This window comes from Oratosquilla oratoria, chromosome 44, assembly GCF_046742065.1.
Source record: "Oratosquilla oratoria isolate Oo_2021 chromosome 44, ASM4674206v1, whole genome shotgun sequence".
Taxonomy (NCBI): Eukaryota; Metazoa; Arthropoda; class Malacostraca; order Stomatopoda; family Squillidae; genus Oratosquilla; species Oratosquilla oratoria.
This window is the reverse complement of record NC_134820.1, coordinates 22,356,480-22,377,804: the sequence shown is the minus strand read 5'-3', so window position 1 is coordinate 22,377,804 and position 21,325 is coordinate 22,356,480. Positions and strand designations below refer to the sequence as shown.

Sequence of the window (21,325 nt, the reverse complement as noted above, 5' to 3'; positions counted from 1 at the left end):
AAACTCAATCCATGTATAGTCAATGACAAAACCATCTTCCCACGTTTGACCGAAGAAATATGAAACACGGCGAAACATTACGAGAATCGGCTTTGAGACGACTAGCCGATTCTCATTATGCTTCACCATGTTTCGTCTATTTTCGGACAAACCTGAGAAGACAGATTTGTATTTCGTTATACACACCAACTCCTTCCGTACATATCTATACAATGAATCCTTCTGTAAGCTTAGGCACCTTAACTTACACTCTCTGGAAAGACGCAGAGTGCGGGGTGATCTAATAGAGGTGTTCAAGTGGATCAAAGGTTTTAACAAGGGTGACGCAAATAAGGTCCTCATATTAAGACAGCAGGACATGACTCGCAGTAATGTATTTAAATTGGGCAATTTTAGATTTATGAAGGAAATAGGCAAGAATTGGTTTACTAATAGAGTGGTCAACGAATGGAACAGAATTAGTAACCATGTAGTGAGCGCTGAAACTATCAGTTGTTTTAAGAAACGGTTATACAACTTTATGGATGGGGATGACAGATGGTAATAGACATGGAACCGCTTAGTGTAGGCCTCATGGTCTCTTGCAGTCTCCTTCATTCTTATGTTACGAGGTCACACAACCTCAACTTAATCTGTCTTGGACCACTTGATATCCTTAACGTTTTGTATTACATAAAGCCTTTCCTCACTGTATTAATCAACTTCGCCCTTCCGAATCCACTCACAATGCTTCCCAATCGAGCGAACTATGTCATATACCTTGTCCAGATCCATGAAAGCTACAGATATTAGTTTCACACCATCCATTCACAATGCTTCCCAATCGACCGAACTATGTCATATATCTTGTCGAGATCCATGAAAGCCACGGGTATTAGTTTCACACCACCCATTCACAATGCTTCCCAATCGACCGAACTATGTCATATATCTTGTCGAGATCCATGAAAGCCATGGATATTTGTTCCACACCATCAATGACCTTTTCGTGCATATATAGATACAGAGATAGAAAAATATATACACATACCAGAGCGTCTTTCTCGTTCGCTTTCTCTAAAATTAGAAAATATGACCTGATCATCTTAGAGAAGATAGTTTTTGTTTTACTAGTTCTCAGTGATGGCTTAATTTTCTCTAAGCGTTAGTTTTCTATGCCGATTCGCGTTTCTCTCACTTGTCGATGATGCTTCCTTAACACACGCACGACTTAATCATTTCATAATACAATACTGAGACGAATTACCGGACCCGTTTTTGATGAAAACGAGAATAGGTGGAGAAGACAGCACAATAATGAACTGAGAGATATAACTAAGCGAGAGACAATAACATGTTATAAATAGAACAAAGTTGAGATGGGCTGGGCATGTGGCGCGTATGGAAGACCATAGAATTGCAAAACGAGTTACATAAGAAGATAATAATAAAGGAGACTGCAAGAGACCATAAGGCCTACACTAGGCAGCTCCGTATCCATCACCACCTGTCATCCCCATCCATAAAGTTGTCTAATCGTTTTTTTAAACAACTGATAGTTTCAGCGCTTACTACATGGTTACTAAGTTTATTCCATTCATCGACCACCCTATTAGTAAACCAATTCTTGCCTATTTCCTTCTTAAATCTAAATTTGTCCAGTTTATACCCATTACTGCGAGTCCTGCCCTGTTGTTTTATTATGATGACCTTGTTTGCTTCACCCTTGTTATAGCCTTTGATCCACTTGAACACTTCTATTAGATCACCCCGCACTCTACGTCTTTCCAGAGAGTGTAAGTTTAGGTGCCTAAGCCTCTCTTCGTAAGGCAAATTTCCGAGTCCATGTATCATTTTGGTCATTCTTCTCTGTACTGATTCTAGTGAATTGATGTCCATTTTGTAGGACGGAGACCAAAACTGTAACGCTTGGAAAGAGACTCAGAGGTAGACTTCGAATGAGATGGATAGACGGTCTGGATGCGGAGTTGGACAAATGAGGAACAGATAAATCAACTTGGATGGAAGCAGCGCAGGACCAAAGGACATGGAATTGATTACTGTTGATGGACCAGAATCCACCGGAGGATCAAGATCCACCAGACTAAGAACAAGTATGACAAAATTACTTCCTTCTAGTTCTACGTGACGGAGAGGGGGGATCGCCGATTTAATGAAGCGGCCTTGCTGTGGATGTGCTGTGTCTTGCAACACTGCTTCTGACTCAGGGCAGTGGACAAGATGCAGGGATAACCCGTCATCCAGGAGGTGCCAAGATAAGAGGGAGGGAAGAGGGTAGAGGGGAGTGGAGTATGTAGGGGATGGAATGGATGGGAATTTCTATGCCTTTTTTTTTTTTTTTTTTTGCTACCTCCCGTGTAAGGGGGAAAAAGCCTTGGTATATGTATATATGTACCTCTAAGCGAAACCTACAGCCTCACGTTTTCAGGAAGCTGTTTCTTCCCTGATAGATGTTGGTTACAATTTCATGAACCTTCCCGGTTATCGGAAATTCATCTCTTCGTTGTATTTCCTTCGCCTCAAAGTCTAGCTCTAGAATAAAGAACATTGGTGGCATTTCTCATTCTTTCCTTATTCTAGAATCAAATTAACTTCATTACTGATCCCTGCACTAGTTCCGTTACATATCTTAGTGATTAACTAGAACCGATTTTATAAATACATCAAGATCTTCGAGTACGTTTCATAATCCATTGCTTTGCAAACCACAAATTTAAGAATCTTTTTCCGCCAAGTTCAAACGCATTTGGACTCTTTCGTTTTGGCCACGCCCTCATTGCTTCCTGGCCAATCACAGACTTCCTTCTCCCATTACGCGTCATTCACAAACGATCGTCATTGGTCACTGAGGGGAATAGGCGTGGCTTGTTTCGCCTCAGACTGCTACGGTGACTGTAATGATTATATTGTTTCTTGTGGTATCAGCCTTGATTCTCTCTCTCTCTCTCTCTCTCTCTGTCTATCGCCTGGCTATTTCGTTCACCTCTGCAACATTCAGGAACCGCTTTAATAAAGACTACATCTGCCTTTAATTCCCCTTAACTTATCTTCTGTTTTTTTTTTTTTTTATGATTGTATGGAAGCTCGCTGGCTGAGCGGGTTAGGGCGTCGTTTCTTGCGGCGAAGGTCGAGGGGATGGCGGTTCGAATCCTGCCACCGGCGAAGTTGAACCAAGGGCATGGTTCATTAAATTCCACGCTACAAAGTCCTCTGTGAGGGGCACCGTCCTAGCCTTCCGATAGAGAGGAGTTTGTGACGTTAAACCATATCAACTAATTATTCTAAACTGTTTCGGTTTTGTCTTCGTTAGAACTTTTATCTTCGGATGTCTGTTTGATATTACCATCCGGAGTTGTCGGAATCTTGGCGACTCTGGTTTAGGAAAAGTGGTCTTCGCCGCTCATCTTCGGCTCGTTTCACACGTCACGACCACGTGTGAAAGCGTTCATAGACTCCCATGGTTATGCGAGAGCACGACGTCGTGTCGTGGACGGCAAAAAGTCGATACGTGTGAAACAAGCCTTACTCTTTCTTAAAAAAAAAAACACATCATTCCCGCCAGTTCTACCCTAAGAATTACCCCCTCACATTCTCTCTCTCTCTGTTTCTCTTCACTTTCTCCTCAATATGCGAGGGGCGGGTCCGTAGGGGTGGAAGTGCTTGTTAAGCAGAGGCCATGAGAGTCCTCGTTAATGTAGATACCACCGAACTCGTCTTTGCTCATCGTATTGATAATCACATTCAAGTTTAGAAACTAATTTTGTCTAGTTTTACCTCAAATATCCTTGTGTTGGTAGGGATGTCGTCTTTACTTAATAAAATCATCTGACGGCACCTAGAGAACAGGTACATGTCGCTAGTTTTCCTTCAACCTCCGACTAATCGGCGGTAGCATACCGCCCACATCCAGCACATTTTCCGCAGTAAAATCACTGTGGCAAACTATTTCTATTTCTCGACAATTTGCGTAGAATGTCATTTGATAAGCTGAAGGAAAATTATTTTCCTCCAGCACATACGATTCCTCTCCGAAAGATGCGGGATGGAAATTTGCTCCGACAGTCGGAGGAAAAATTTCCCAGTGTGATAACACCTCAAGACTCCAAAGACTTGGATCTTGGAGATCTGGACCCCCAGAGGTCTATCCTTCCTATGCGACCAGATCCTTAGACGGTCTATCCTTCCTATGCGACCAGATCCTTAGACACCTGATCAACAACTACAGCAAATCTACTCCAAGAGTCGAGGGGAAAATATCCCAGTGTGATAGTGCCTAAAGTAGCTTCTTTGGACTGACGACCACGAGGAAATGATGACCATCACTGACGGCTCAGCTGACAGATCATTTATCAAGTATGCGGGATCAGAACACTCTGGCTACAAAAACAAGATCTGTCTGGTCCTCGAGTCCATCACCTGAAGAATATCTGCATACAAATGTGTACACACACGTACGTACGCACGCACACACACAAATGCATCTCGGGAAGTATGTGTGTTTTAATGAATAAGCTTATCACATACACATATGTACAGGTATGCAGTATACATGTGCATATATATAGATACATTATACCAACATATTTATATATATCTACACACACGCACGCACACACAGACACATACACACACATATATATATCAACATATATATATATATATATATATATATATATATATATATATATATATATATATATGGTTTAACAAGCTCCACCGCTAGGACTCGAACCCTTGCATTAGCGACTGCTTATTATAAAGCAAAGACGATAGTGTTGAGCTACCTGGACCGTACAATGACTGACACACACACACACACACACACACACACTATACCGTGTGTGTGTGTATATATATATATATATATATATATATATATATACATATGTAAAATGCAGACACGTGAAGGCTCCAACATGTGTGTGTGTGCATGGATGTATATCTAATGCAAAAACAAAAAACTTTGCGCAGTTACTTGCCTAGCGACCAGCGTGTTCAACCAACCAATTGCATGTTGCACCGTCAATATGCCCGGAAAGGCAAAAATATAAAAAATATATATATAAAAAACAATTAACGATGACGTGAGCATGGGTACGTGAGCGAATACTTCCATGATCACAAGCGTGCTTGTTTTTTTTTTTTTTTTTTTTTTTTTTTTTTTTTGAAGAAACACACATATGTCCGGTCCCCGGACATCTCTCCCCGGCTCCGGAAAACCGGACAATATTCCCCCAATTTCACAGAAACAAATATTTGGTATCAGTATTCGTGTATGGACATTTCGGCTACAGATCAATTGTTGTTGTTCCTTGTAATTCTCATTACCAATCAAATTTAGGTACAATAATAACACTATCCGTGGACAACGAAAATATTTTTCCCCCTTATAAGGGAGCTAGCCAGCGGTGACATGCACCCATCCCCTCACCCATCTGTTTACCTTCTATCAACAAAAACAACAATAATAATAATAAATAATAATACTAATAAGTAATAATAATAGCGATAATAATAACAGCAATATTAACAATAGCAATAACACTTATAAATAATAATGTTAACGATATCAATAATAGCTATAAAATAATAATAACAACAATAACCATGTTAACAATAATAATTCTAAACCATCGAACGTGCTTAATTCCTTCCCTATCGGTTGGTGCTTTAACCTTTCTTCTTACTGCCGCTAGGTGATTTTATTCATCACCGTGGCGCTCTTCCAGTGGCGAATTGTCCTGTGGTTACCCCTGCTTATTAATTTATTTGTATTCATTCATCTATTTATTCATTATAATTTATGCATTTATTATCTACTTGTTCATTTTATTTATGTATTCGTTAAATTCATATTTATTTATTTTTTGTTTATGTATTTATTCTCCAGTGGCGAATTGTCCTGTAGTTTCCCTCGTTTGTTAACTTGTTTGTATTCATTAATCTATTGATTAATTATCGCTTATCTATGTATCTATTATCTACTTGTTCACTTTATCTATTCATTAAATTCATATTTATTTATTTATTTTGTGTGTCGATTTGGTTCCTCATCAGCTCGATCCCCGCGACTTGCTTAATGGTCAGCTCGGCTGACAATGCACACATCTTAACACCAATTATGGCGCCGGTTTGGATACCGGTCCTGAGGACTGCCGGTCTTCGGCGAAGGAGAGTCCGGTTGTTGTTGTTGTTGTTGTACCTGACCCCTTCCGTTATTTGGGGAGTTTGGGGGGGAGTGGGGGGAGTTTGGGGGGGAGTGGGGGGAGTTTGGGGGGGAGTGGGGGGAGTTTGGGGGTGGTAGTGGTGGAGGGTAGAGGGGTGGGGAAGGGTCTTTTCCCTGAAATCCGGTGTAAGAGTCATCGTCCCATTGCTATGAAATGGGAAGTGAGAAACCCATGATAAGGCAAAGCCCTATCAGTTGCTGCAAGCCGCTCTTTTTTTTTTCTTCTTTTTTTTTAAGGTCGATGTTTGGGTCGCCTCCCCGCCTGGCCAGGGCTATCGGGCCCCAACGCAAGAAGCACACAGCGGCTCGCTGGAATCGAACTCATGACCACCTACTTATAAGTTTGACATGGTATCCACAGGACTACCGCGCGACATAGCGGCAAAACTTTTTACATTCTTCAACGGTTGTCTTCTCCTTTGTCGGACAAATTTATATAATTTATAGTCTGACAAATTGTAGTATATTGTCTATTTACTGTCCTGCACACGGTTATGAATATACAGTATATTCTTGTTCAAATACTTAATTCTAGAAAGCCTAATACGACAGGAGACGCTACACACGTTACCAGATAATCTTAGTCCCTTCTAGATTTATTTTTTCTTCCAAATGTAAAGACCAACGTTTTAAGCATTTACTAGTAAATCTACAATTTAATCGGACTAGAATGAACCTTATTGAGTCCTTTTTGTTCCTTCAAGAAGTCGAGTGCCATATTCTAAAACTTTACCAGTAAATCTACAAAATAACCTGACTAAACTGATCCTTCTTGTTACTTCATGTCAGGCGCCACCTTTTAAGTATTTACTAGTGAATCTACAAAATGACCTGACTTGACTAATCTTTCTTGAATCCCTATTTTTTCCTTCAAGATGTCGAGTGCTACATTTTAAACATTCACTAGTGAATCTACAGAAAATAACCTGACTAGATTTATCTTCCTTGTAGTCCATTTTTCATACTTTGTAATTATCTTTCTTCAATATCGTCTGAGAAAAAAAAATCTCAAAGGAAAGCTCGTTGGCTGAGTAGGTTAGGGTGCCGTTACTTGCGGGGATGGCGGTTCGAATCCTGCCACCGGCGAAGTTGAACCAAGGGCATGATTCATTTAATCCTATGCTACAAAGTCCTCTATAAGGGGCACCGTCCTAGCCTTCCGATGGGAGGATTTAAACTAACGTGTTAAACGAGTTTAAGCCTAACCTTATTTAATACCTTTACTATGATGACTCATGTTGGTGCAATAGGAAGCGTGCTGGTCTCGCGTTAGTTTAGTCGTGGGTTCGAATTCTGTGTTCCTCTCCGATTTCCAGCAGACTGAGTTTCCCTAAGAGTTACTCTAGTACGCATATCAGGGCAAAGGCGGCTTCGGCCGCAGTTACTCAGTTGACCGTTCTTGTCTGTACTTAAGAAAATATATATATATATTTTTTTTTTAAGACGAAACTGCCTAGTGCAAGCCTCATGGTCTCTTGCAGTCTCCTTCATTTTTATGTTCTTATGTAAAATTGAAATTTGTTATCTATACTTAAGACAAACATTCACCCTTATCATTGCACGACTGATTTTTGTACTTGGCTATCCGCGTACTTAAGGTCAAGGTGACGCGTTTGGAATTCGAGTCCCACTCGCTCCTATGTATATATTTATTCATTTATTTAAATATTTATTTATTCTTATTTATTTTCATTCTTCCTGATTTATCTAAAAAAAAAATCCCCAAATTTAAGGAACCTTAAATTGCAAATTTAACTTAATCTGGTTTTACCCAAAAGAAATCTAACCGACTCAAGAGAAACTTCTCTAGTTATTCATTGGTTACACAGGATCTAGATTAACTTTATAGAATTTAATTTTTTTTAATAACTTCAAATACTTTGGTCTAGGTATTGCCAAAATCAGCGCCGTCTCGATCATGGTATCTCTCTCTCTCTCTCTCTCTCTCTCTCTCCCTCTCTCTATCTCTCTTTTAACTACACCTGTTATTCTTCGCAAGTCGATACTTTATTCTAATATTTCTAATTATTATCTTTGATACGATTCCATGTTAAATATAATTTAAAAATCATGAATGCTTATATCATTGAATAAATATCTTAATATTTATAATACTCCTTACCATCTGTAGCCATATTAGACTGTATATAGTTCCTTGAAATTTGGAGAATATAGTTGATAATTATCAATAGTATACATACATATATATATATATATACATGCCCACATATACACACACACACGCATACACACACACACACACGCACGCGCACACACACACGCACGCACGCGCACACACACACACATATATATATATATATATATATATATATATATATATGTTGACTCATCCGTGCCACAAAAAAGTGAACATAGACTGGTACCATGATTCATTTTTTTTCCCAACTCAATTTATCAGAACCTCCATCTTCAAAATAGTTTCGTTCAACTTACATTGTATATGCATTAATCCTGACCCTTAAATTTTCGACACTTCTCAAAAAAAAAATATATATATATATGTATATATAAACAAATATACTTTCCGATACAGTAGATGCGGCAAATCTCAAACACTTTCTCTTTCGTCTCCTCAGACGAGTTTTAGCCAAAATAAAATATCTTAAGCTGTCAACTATGAGCCTCGTGGTCTATCCAGTATAGTAACCCACCCAAGCAAGATGCTGTAATGACTGCCATATATTTTATACTACTTATTTATTTCTTATTATTTCTCTGTTTGGTTATTATTATTTGCTTGATTTTTATTTATCATTAGTTATCTGTCAATTTATTATTATCAACTATTTACCTGTTTGTTTACTATTTAATTATACGTATGCCTTTATTTATTTTATTATTATCTATATTATCATAATTTTTATTTATTATTTTATTGATCATTATTATATATTTTTTCCGCATCCGACCTAGTTATGGACCAAAAGGTCTCCTGTCGGTATCCTCCGCCTTTGTAATCCTTAGTAACACATACACTCTCTTGGCCGAAGAGAATAATCTATATTTAATCAGACTAAATTCTACCGGAGATGTCTGTATTCACTTAACTAAATTTATCTATTTTTTTCACCTTGGCTTTGATGCGAACACTCTGACTGTGCATTATAGAACAAGATAGTAAATAATCCAACAGGTGGCTCTCAGATACCGCTATATTCTATATCTCCTCTGGAAATATGGCCGAAACTTCTATACTCGACACGAAATATATATTTGTGAAAATGACAATATCCAAGATACGCGTGATACAAAACGTCTGTTTTCGTGGACAAAGTAGCACTAACTGACTATATAACCATCAAGATAAGACGAAATGACACTCTCCTCTTACAAAGCCCACCTAATTCGTTTCAGAGGGGGGTACCACGGAAATTAAACCCAACATCATGTCGGCAATTCAAGAATAAATTCATTAGAAAAAATAAAATAAAATTAACAACCGTTACCCGAGGTGTCGTTAAGATCACAGTCATACCTCCGAGAAGCCACAGTGATGAATTAAATCGCCTGACGGCAGTGAGGAATGAATTACGAAAACTTGTTTCACCCGGAATTGAGGGGGTTGATATAGCCACGCCTTCTCTTCCGATTCCGAGCCAACAGCTAAGACACATTCTTCCCTCAGTTACACAAAAGTTTCACAATTCACGACTTAAGACACATTCTTTCCTCAGTTACACAAGTTTCACAATTCACGACCTAAGACATATGCTTCCCTCAGTTACACAAAAGTTTCACAATTCACGACCTAAGACATATGCTTCCCTCAGTTACACAAAAGTTTCACAATTCACGATCTAAGACATATGCTTCCCTCAGTTACACAAAAGTTTCACAATTCACGATCTAAGACATATACTCCCCTCAGTTACACAAATGTTTCACAATTGACGACCTAACCCCTTACCCCCCCAATAAGTAACCCCCCACCCACTCCCCCTCTCCCTTAACACCCCAAACCGAGTACATAAGAACATAAAAATAAAGGAGACTGCAAGAGACCATAAGGCCTAAACTAGGCAGTTCCCGTTCCATGACCATCTGTCATCCCCATCCATAAAGTTGTCTAACCGTTTCTTAAAACGACCGATAATTTCAGCGCTTACTACATCATGGTTACTAAGTCTTTTCTATTCGTTGACTAATCTATCAACAAACCATTTCTTGCCTATTTCCTTCTTAAATCTAAATTTACCCGGATTAAATCCATTACTGCGAGTACCTGTCCTGTTGTCTTAACAATGAAGAATAAAGAGATAAGAATAAGATTATTTTCAAGATTGAAGGATGATCTCAAGGAGTTTATTTTCTTAACTATGGTCAAGTTAACTAAACCGGTTCAAATCACGGGGTGTTATACAAGGGAAAACGTCGTCCCTCTACACACAAATTAGTAACATCTTAGCTCAAGACCTCGTCAACTGAATGAAATAGTCAGGCTGGGAACAATATTCGACTACTTAGGCTAACGCAACTTTGTCACACACACACAAAAAAAAAAAAAAAAAAAAAAAAAAAAAAAAAAAAAAAAAAAAAAAAAAAAAAAAAAAAAAAAAAAAAAAAAAAAACGGAAAAAAAAACCGGACATAAAAACATGACCCACCTGTGTCTCACTCCACCTGAATGAAATCGTCCGTTCATTGAAACACAAAAGTCAACAGTAAGTGCTACCCAGCCCGAAATTGCTTCAGAGCCAATTTCGTGTGCCAATTACTATATCGTATTTAAATGCAAACACAAGTTACCGGTTTCTTTTTTTTTCCAGAATACTATTTCAATTTTACAGAGTATATAATTTTGTCACAGGCCAGCTTTTATCAATCCTAATACGATAAGTACTATAATATTCAAATTCTAATACCATTATTCTTCATTCTATCGTGAATCTAAAATAAAACAATCCTTTGTATTTTCACTGTACAGAATATATATATATATATATATATATATATATATATATATATATATATACTTATATATATAAACCGGTTAAGTCACTATCACTTGTCACGTGCTAGCGCAGGTTCGAGTCCTTGGCTATACATTTCAATTTCTGCATGTATGCCTCCTCGAGTTTCTTGATGTTGATGGCTTAGTATTAAAGCGAATCGTGGTTGATAAATGTATATATATATATATATGTATATATATATATAAAGCATACATGCATGTGTGTGTATATCAGTTCTGATAACTTACAACACACAATTTAATAATTTTAATTAAATTTATAAACACCATTCCCGCCAAAGACAGAGACACATAACGGCAACTACCTAAAAAGTGACACTGCGTCTACACCACCCCAATATTCTGAATCGCCAGTTCGTGTCATTTCAGACATGACCATCAATTTCTTTGATTCAAGAACACAGACATTAGTGTCTACTCCAGATTGCACTCTCATCAGATTTGCGTCTAATAGTGTTGGTCGTCAAGTAGTTACCGCTGCGGTTTAGCGGTAACTACTATTCCATTATGTACTATCGATTCTAAACTACCTAGTCACTACCCTAAGTTTGTTAAAAAATGACACACACGTGTATATATATATATATATATATATATATATATATTATATATATATATATATATATATATATATATATATATATATATGTGTATATATATATATATATGTGTATATATATATATATATGTGTATATATATATATGTATGTATACCAGCATATATATATATATATATATATATGTACCAGCATATATATATTCATATATGCAACCATAGTTTACCGTAAACTATTCTTCGATTTGGTACTTTTTCCTAAACTACCTAATCAATACCGCAATTAGAAAATAATAATAATAATAATAATAATAATAATAATAATAATAATAATAATAATAATAATAATAATAAAATAATCATCATACATTTCAACACCTCTAACAGTGAACAGTGAAGCCGATAGTGGCAGATATTGACAACTAGAAGATAAAGTTTACAATTTGTAACCAATTTCAACACAACAAAACCAGTCTTCTAGCTTATGTTTACACCAATACTTATATGTTAAATCAAATTTTGATGAATTATCGCACATTTGTCAGTGTTAATTAACTACTATAAGCTACGCAAACAGATAATAATGATAGTAATAATAATAATAATAATGATAGTAATAATAATAATAAAAATAAAAATGATAAAAAATCGTTCCGAATGCTTATAACATACAAGAAAAATAAATCTATTTTAATTTCTACTTAAGCATTACTACTAATCTTTTTACGCGTTTAAGTGTTATATCTGGTACATATGTATAAAAAATCAAGAAAATAATTATGTTTACTTAATGTGACTTATGTACTTTCTACCACCATTCCTTTTCGTTCCTACTCAACATTAATATTCTTATACTAATCTTTTTGTGTGTTTCATATGTGTAAAAAATTAGGAAAATAATTTTGTTTACTTAATGTGGCTTATGTATTTGCATGACCATACTTTTCAGTTCCTACGCAACATTAATATAATTTTTATACTAATCTTTTTGTGTTTCATATGTGTAAAAAAATTAGGAAAATAATTTTGTTTACTTAATGTGACATGTACTTGCTATCCCCATGCCTTTCAGTTCCTACGCAACATTAATATCATTCTTATACTAATCTTTTTTTTGTGTTTCATATGTAAAAAAAATTAGGAAAATAATTTTGTTTACTTAAGGTGACTTATGAACTTACTATCACCATTCCTTAGTCAACATTAATATCGTTCTCATACGTATGATTACAGTTTCTGATAAATATGTAAATGGAATATTAAACAAAATATATTTACTTATCATGGATATCATTTACACGACGATTACCGACATTCCTTTGATACAGCATTGCCATAAATATTCTACCTACGCCAACTAACGTTTAAGTCACTTAAAATTAATTGCAAGAGCACGTTTGAAATTTCGGCTCTTTCAACATCAACTATCTTGCAACATTTGTTATCACTACACTCCCCTCATTGACACTATCTTACAGTTGGAGTAAGATTTTTATTTTATGATTTTTTACCGACGATAATATTTTTCCGTATAATTATTTTCCATTCCTGGATTTGTTCATTTTTGTTGTCCGTATCTTATTTTATCGATAAGTAGGACATTAAAAAAAAATTACCTTCGCCACTCCTCAATATTTTCCCAAAATTATTTTACAAGCAGCCAACCTTCTTTGGTGTCAGTTTTCGTAAAATGTATTTCATTTTCTATTCACTGGTTGCCATGACAACCTCATACCCCAATTCTTAACCCATTTTATCAACGTTGCCAATGTTACAAAAATTTTGGCAACTGAATACACTAAGTTGCACACACTTCTTTCATCAACAGAAGTAGACGTGGCAACATTGCGCCATATCCCTGTTGCCATCACCTCCATTCTTAACAGAACCCGTTGAAGAAAAAAAAAATCGAGAGAGAGAAAAAAATAAAACTTAGCAATCAACTCGCTTGGCATTCTCAACCTGTCGCCGCTGGATTGATGCGAGGCGATCTACCCGTCGAGAAATACACTCCCCGAGTTGATCTGTCAATTCGGAGTTAGTGCATCTCCATCCAAATACATTGCGGACACAAAATGATGAGATGCGATGGAGAATTGAGAAAGAGAGTTGGTGAGCGTTAGCAACGTCTGCATTGCGCGGATTTCTACTCGTTGCTCGGGCTGCATATACACACACTTTCGTCAGAGCACGGCTAGCCGCGCTAAACATTCCCTCGCGGAACATCATTGTACGGATGAAATGAAATTATCAAGTCATCAACGGAGTTTATATCATTGGCACAACATCGGATGTGGTCTGTGCTTAAGCATCTCAGATCTGGTGATTAGAAGGCGCATGCGTCCATAAAATATGTGGAAATCCCCGACGCACTAAAATCCCAGATAATCAAGTCTAGTTGACTTGTGGTAGTAGATTGTTGGACAAGGCCATTACCTCACTCAAACTGAATCAAATTATCTTTTAAGAACTTTTTTCTCTTTCAGACAGATGTGAACATAGCACATACATTAATACATATATGAAGAACAATATTCAGAATGAATATTCTCACAAAAAACAGTAATTATTCAATGATCTTAGTATGATTTGAGGTTAATTTTTCACTATTCGATTGTATGACAATCCGTGCTTGGTTCAGTATTGCAAACGACATAATTCTTCAGTTACAAATCACGTCAAAAATATTCGCAAAGAACGAGAGGTGAATTTTTCATTCTACGCGTCATGCATCGACATATACTCTCAAGATTTAAATAATTCGTTTTCATTCTTGTCTACATTACAAACGACACGACCCAGGAACATTATTTCAGGGTCCAAGGAACCCATCTTTTGATAAATCTATCCTTGATCCTTTCTCAACATCTGGTTTGTTTGATTAAATCAGTTGGCGACAAATTATTCATCACTTCCTAGAGTACCGGGCGTTAATCATCACTATGCGATAGCTTCAAACTACTTTTCTATACGGTCATCACAAAAACTATCCCCTTTTATTGACACACCTCGTTCCTGTACCATTGATACTATCATAGTCTTAGACCAGCATTATTCAAATAACTGAAAACACCATATTATACACACGATAAAGTTGTTTCTTACTTGTCATCATTGAAAATATACTAGAGAAGGACACTTTTGTCATTGCGCACGCGCAAACACACGAACACACGCACACACACACACACACATGCACGCACACACACACACACAGATGCATTGGTATAGGAAACAACACGGAATAAGAAATATCGTACACAGATAAAACTAAACAATTTAAAGCAAAAATTATTCGAAGGAAACAAAGATGAAATCCCACGAACATAGATATGATCCTGTATATTACAATTAAGTAAATTCACACACACACACAAACACACACACATGCATACAAACTTAGAAATGCACATAGTACTTACATGTACGTATCAAGAAAAAAAAATCATCACAAAATTTGCTTGTGCCTTCTTTCACAGATACATGAATGAGCTTATACACGGACACCGGTCCAGGCATACATAGGGGGCACAAACTTATAATACACAGACAAAACTAATACTCACGGGAGACCACCAATCGCGATGTGAACACGCAGCAACGGACCCACACAGCGCGTACTACTCACTTCCGATCACTCTTGGAACTGGGGGGGGGGATACAAATCACACCTGATGGCTCAGAGACACTGGGCAAGGTGTAAGAAGGCCAGAGTTCCTCTCAAAATCGGAAACACGATTGATAACCTGCAAAAATTTATCGTGGTGTTACGAACAAATCGCTGTTTTTGGTGGCGCAGGTTTAGCGTATATCACCTTTCCACACACACAGACAGCCTGCATTACACTGTTAGGCAAGCTACGTTCTCAAAGCAACGTGTGTGTGTGTGTGTGTGTGTGTGTGTGTGTGTGCGTGTGTGTGTGTGTGTGTTTGTACGTGTGTGAGCACTTGCATTCGTATATACGTGTGTGCAAGCGCGCATGCGCGCTTGTGTATAAATATGTGCTTGAACAGACAAGTGTATATACTTTTGAGAACGCGTGTAAATTTGTACACGGAACGAACCGAGAGTACAAAGTCCACTTCACATCGCTGTCCCTAAACAACCCATATCTCGTCCTAACTCCTTACAACTGCAGTTCCATCGCAAGGAAACAAAAAAATGCAATTTTCGGTTTTCCTTCTTTTTTTTTTAGTTTTGTGCACGGCCGCCAAAACCGAACTTCACACGGGAAGACAAATCACAACAACAAGGACGGTACTCTACCCCGTCGAGTCCATCAAATCCACAAGTGTAAAAAGCAGCGTTTTCGAATTGAAGTCCCGAACGGACCCTCAAGCAGGCTCCGACCGTCGTCGCCACGACGGCAAAGACGACGATAATCACTGTTTTAATAACACACACAAGACACAGAGGGGACACACCGTGCGATGTCACGAAAAGCCGTATAGTATATCGCCACCGTCACTTACAACGCCAAGTCACAAGTGTTCAGGTCAAGTTTGAAACCTTCCTACACACACGCACTACCTCCACCATCCTCACCCACCAACTGCATAGAGGAAAACCATTGGTTCTGAGTACACGACAAACACATCACTTTGCCTCCTTCGAACGGTGGAAACGGGAGAACATAACACTGATCACTGGTAAAACGAAGACGGTAAATTTGCCATGAGACTTACCAGTGGGGCGACTAACTGTGAGAAGGGACGCAAGCAATGTGCAAGCAAGTATGGGTGGAAGTAGGTCTGTAAGTTGTGTGTCTTCTTATCTTCCATGAGTATGCAGTGTCTGCCGGTAGATGTCACCACTGCACGGCGCAATAGCCGCTTTTGCTCGCCACACAAATAGTCGTCTACCACGATCTCGCTAACATTCTCGTCCCTATATCCAACATTTTATTTTATATTATTATTTTATTTTCCACGGAAGGGGGGGGGAGGGGAAGGGAGGAGGAGGAATCGGGAAGGGAGTGGGGAGGTTTGGGTTTGTGTTATCACTCGCTCGCTAGACGCTTAGGTTCAATTTGCTTCGAATTCGTGTTCAGGCGAAGACGACGACGTTGACGATGACGACGACGACGACGAAGAAGAGAACGACTGTGGAACGGTTGGGAGTTGCTGGCCACATGCACACGGAAGGGAACTTGCAACTATGTCCACACGAAACCTTCTACTTCCTTCCCTCTCCGTCTGTCTCTCTCTCTCCCCCCCTTCGCCCCATCCCCCTCCTCTCCATGCAACGACTCTTATTGCAAAGGTACCGAGTTAATCCAATACCTCTGCATCATCCATGTCATGTTCTCTCCTCCCTACGACGTCAACAAAAGTAGACGTATATGGATATGTACCTCCGTGTTAACGAAAACAAAACTAAAAATAATACGAAGAAAGAGAAAATGCGACAACGAACTCTGCGCCGGGTCTGCGGGCAACTGTGCCTGTAGCTACCAACCACAGTCCGGTATCTACTGTGAGGGGAACAATGCAGGCGTTAACTGCAAGTGTTTGCAAGTCTCGCTCTCCCGTGCGCGCTCTCTCTCGGGACTACCGCAAAGTGTATACGTCTCTCCCCGTCTACTGGGCTCTCGTCGCGTGGATGGTTGCGCGAGCGTGCATCCGCCGTATACTTCAACAGCCCAATGCACTCTGCTGCAAGAACTCCACTCTCATGTCTTCTTCGCCAGGCGTGCGCGCTGCCGATACAACTTCGTGCGTTGCGACGGTGCTTCCGTGTCGATCACCCACAGCCCTTTAGCGCGTCCGTGCCTGCCGAACATGAACCGAAACTGGACGATAGAAAAAGTAAAAAGAAAAAGATAAAAAAAAAATCAATGGTCGAAAGATACTCCGACACCCAACGAATCGGCCGACTGGCTTCCAAATGCCCTAAGGTCGCACTTGCACGCTCCCCGATATTTCGAGAACAAAAAACCCACTATCGTAGCGTTTCATGACGTCATTCACCTCACGTGATGTCACTGAAACGTCATACGCCCCCGGCGACCATAGGACACACATTCGACGTTCACTTCCCCCGATGTCCGAAGACGGTGGAAGTTGCAGAACCGGTGGCAACCGTCCTACGCTTAACCGTGCACCGCGCGGACTCTGTCGATGATTGACGATCGACCGTTCACAAGCGCAATAACCGTTTGTCCCCAACGGTTCTCGCCGCCGCTGTCAGGGGCCGGCCGGGAAGGCCGGCGTTAACCGCTCATCGAGCCTACGCGTGACGGTCAAAAGTTAACCGCGGATTGGCGGTTAAGACATTGGAATAAATCCGGCGACCTACGCGCCCAGAGAGGAGACATGAGCCATAGACATGATATATAGACATACACATACACATATAGACATACACATGAATATAGACATACACATGAATATAGACATACACATGAATATAGACATACACATGAATATAGACATACACATGAATATGAATATAGACATAGACATGAATATAGACATGTCTTTCTTTCCTTATTTGTTTATTTTCAGCAAAGACATTCTGCACTTGTCCGAGTTGCTTTCCCACATAACGGAGAAGGACAGGATCATTTTCCTTGCCCGTTAAACTATTCGTACATTTATGCGTGTGATTCACCACCACGGTCTTGAACCACGTGTTGGACCCGTGATCTGCAACTATCCTCCCGGATGAGAGCTCAGAATTTATATATGGTCCGATCAATGGCTAATGTGTGTGTGTGTGCGTATGTGTGCGTATGTTTGTGTATGTGGTGTGTGTTTGTGTGTGTGTGTGTGTGTTGTGTGTGTGTGTGTGCGCGCGCGCGTGTGTGTGTGTGTTTTAAGGAACATTAGAATGTACTTATACGTTTTCACCTATTTATTTATTTTATCTTATTTTTTTTTTATTCTTTATCAAGACTTTTCCAAGGACAGGATGGGAGAGGCGGGTGTTGTGCACTGGGGGAGGAAAGCACAACATAAGAAAATAAAAAACATAAGAATGAAGGAGACTGCAAGAGACCATAAGGCCTACATTACCACGTCAGACTACAACTCTATCCAATTTGGTCCCCCAATGACAGATGCTGCAGTTTTAAGTGGGTTGCTTACATTAGCAACAAACTTCTCGTGTCTATCACCCACAACACAGTCAACTAATTATAGAGTAATTCTATTTTCCCTAACCACCCAACGTCCATTCTCCGATTCTATATTTAGTAAGAAATCTAGACAAATTCTATGTTGTATCAATCGGCCCTAGATAGCTTTATCACAATGGCATACATTATATATATATTTTTTTCTTAGCAGTCAACTAATTCTATTTTCCCTAACTGTCCAACGTCCATTCTCCGATTCTATATTTAGTAAGAAATCTAGAGAAATTCTCTATTGTATTAATCGGCCCTAGATAGCTTTATCATAATGGCATACATTACATATAATTTTTTTTTTCTTAGCAGTCAACTAATTATAGAGTAATTCTATTTTCCCTAACCACCTAGCGTCCATTCTTCGATTCTATATTTAGTAAGAAATCTAGACAAATTCTATGTTGTATCAATCGGCCCTAGATAGCTTTATCATAATGGCATACATTACATATAATTTTTTTTTTCTTAGCAGTCAACTAATTATAGAGTAATTCTATTTTCCCTAACCACCCAACGTCCATTCTCCGATTCTAGATTTAGTAAGAAATCTAGAAAAAATCTTTGTTGTATTAATTGGCCCTGGATTGCTCTATCATAATGGCATACGTTGCATATACATTAATTTTGTCTTAGCCGTTCAACGTGCATTCTGTAAGTGAACCTACAAAACCGCTTAGTATTTCTTGACAAACTGTATTTTGTAAAAATCTACCCTTGACTGTTCCATCATAATGGTATACATTACATTCTTCATTCTGGCTAAGATTTCACGATTTTATTCATCTGAAGGAATGACATCCATCATAGGTAAGGTTTACTCAACATTATAATTAGTAAAGTGCGTCTGATTGGAAATCGTCAAAGAAAGGAGGGATGTAGTTGAGTAGAAGACGCTTATGTGTGAATGATATTTTGACGCAACCCGAAGGGATTCCTCCCCGTCTTCTCTTTTTCTGCATAAGGGGACGGAGAGGGGGGGGGAAGGTCGCCGATTAAATGAAGCGGCCATGCTGTGAATGAACTGCGTCTTGCTGCATTGCGTCTGACCCAGGGCAGTTAGCGGATGCAGGTATGACCCGTCATCCATGAGGAGCTGAGATGGGAGGGGGGGCAGGGTGGTGGAAGGGAGTGCAAGGGGTGGGGATAGGTACGTGCCTCTGATTTAGCTACCTCCCTTATAAGGGGGAAAAAGCTTTTGGTATATACACAGATATAGGTAATCGTCACGTGAAACCTTGCGTCAAGAAAGTGGGAAAAACAGGGCAGCAGTAAAGAGGGCAAAAGTGGGCAAATGCGAAGACAACCCTAACAATGGACATTTGACACCAGATGTGAATGTCCGTGTGGAGAAATACAGACAATACGCCACATTCTCCAGCAATGTCCAATAGGTCTTCACGGCTCCGACCACGACCGCAAGTAAGCAAATAACACTGTTCTACAGTGGATATACGGTTTTGGCGCGACAAAATATGATGACCACGTAGTAGATACATGATCACGTGAATTGACGAGTTTTCTGAGCCGTGTTGTGCCAATCACGTGCAGTTTTACGTATGCCAAAAACTAAATTAATAAATAAACAAATAGAATAAATAAATCGCTAAATTAATAAATACAAAAATCGGTAAGCGAACATATAAATATATAATAAACAATTAGATACAATAGACAAATATTTACACAAAAATAAAATAGTAAATGAATAAATAGATAAATAAATAAGCATGTGATTAAATGGAGTTAACTAAATGAAAATTAGAAATATATAAAAAAGATTAACACGTTAAACACGTGGTTGTAAAGCAAAACCCCTCAACAAACACAGTTTCACTACAACCTCTAACACAATAAAATACATAACATTTGGCCAGGCACTTGATATGTACTATAGTGACTATGTATATGTACTATATGTACAATTTAATACTGATATGTACTATATACTATATATGTACTTGGAAAACTAACTGTAGAGAGACACTGTATATAGATTGGGGTGTGATTGGGGAATGATTGGGATGTGATTGGGGAGAAGAATGTAGGAATGGTGATTAGAGGTTGGATGGTATTACGATATTTGGGATGGAATGGGAGTGATTGAGAGTGTATTCCAATCACAGGAGGGTTGAAATAATGGAGTAGAAGTAATAGGATGGGAGTATAGGGTGGAGTTATGATCACGAAGTAAGATTAGAAGCTGGAGTGGGAGTATTTGGTACAAGATTTGGAGTAGGATAATGATGCGAATGCGAGGGATGAGTAGGATATGGGGGATTGCTAGGATGATAGTAGGATGACATGATGTACATGAGGCAAGGATAGGAGAAAAAAAAAAAATTATGGTCTCTTTCTAGGAACCCTACAAAATCTAGAAACTTGGTGTTAGACATTAAATTTCATTATACTCTCTTCGTC

The 21,325-nt window shown here is 38.6% G+C and overlaps 1 protein-coding gene across 12 annotated transcripts in view; it reads right to left on the bottom strand.

The window, feature by feature from the left end:
- The window catches only part of LOC143022150 (uncharacterized), a 630,899-nt gene extending 613,357 nt beyond the window's left edge, over positions 1–17,542 (bottom strand). For 2 of the 12 annotated variants that reach the window (XM_076180190.1, XM_076180195.1), the window contains exon 1: positions 16,461–17,540. The gene's annotated coding sequence lies outside the window, so the exon portion shown is untranslated. Of the gene's footprint in view, positions 1–15,340; positions 15,521–16,199; positions 16,355–16,460 lie in introns of those variants that run through there. The other 10 variants (XM_076180183.1, XM_076180186.1, XM_076180187.1 and 7 more) reach the window with 10 other exon arrangements.
- Between the last annotated feature and the right edge of the window lie 3,783 nt (positions 17,543–21,325).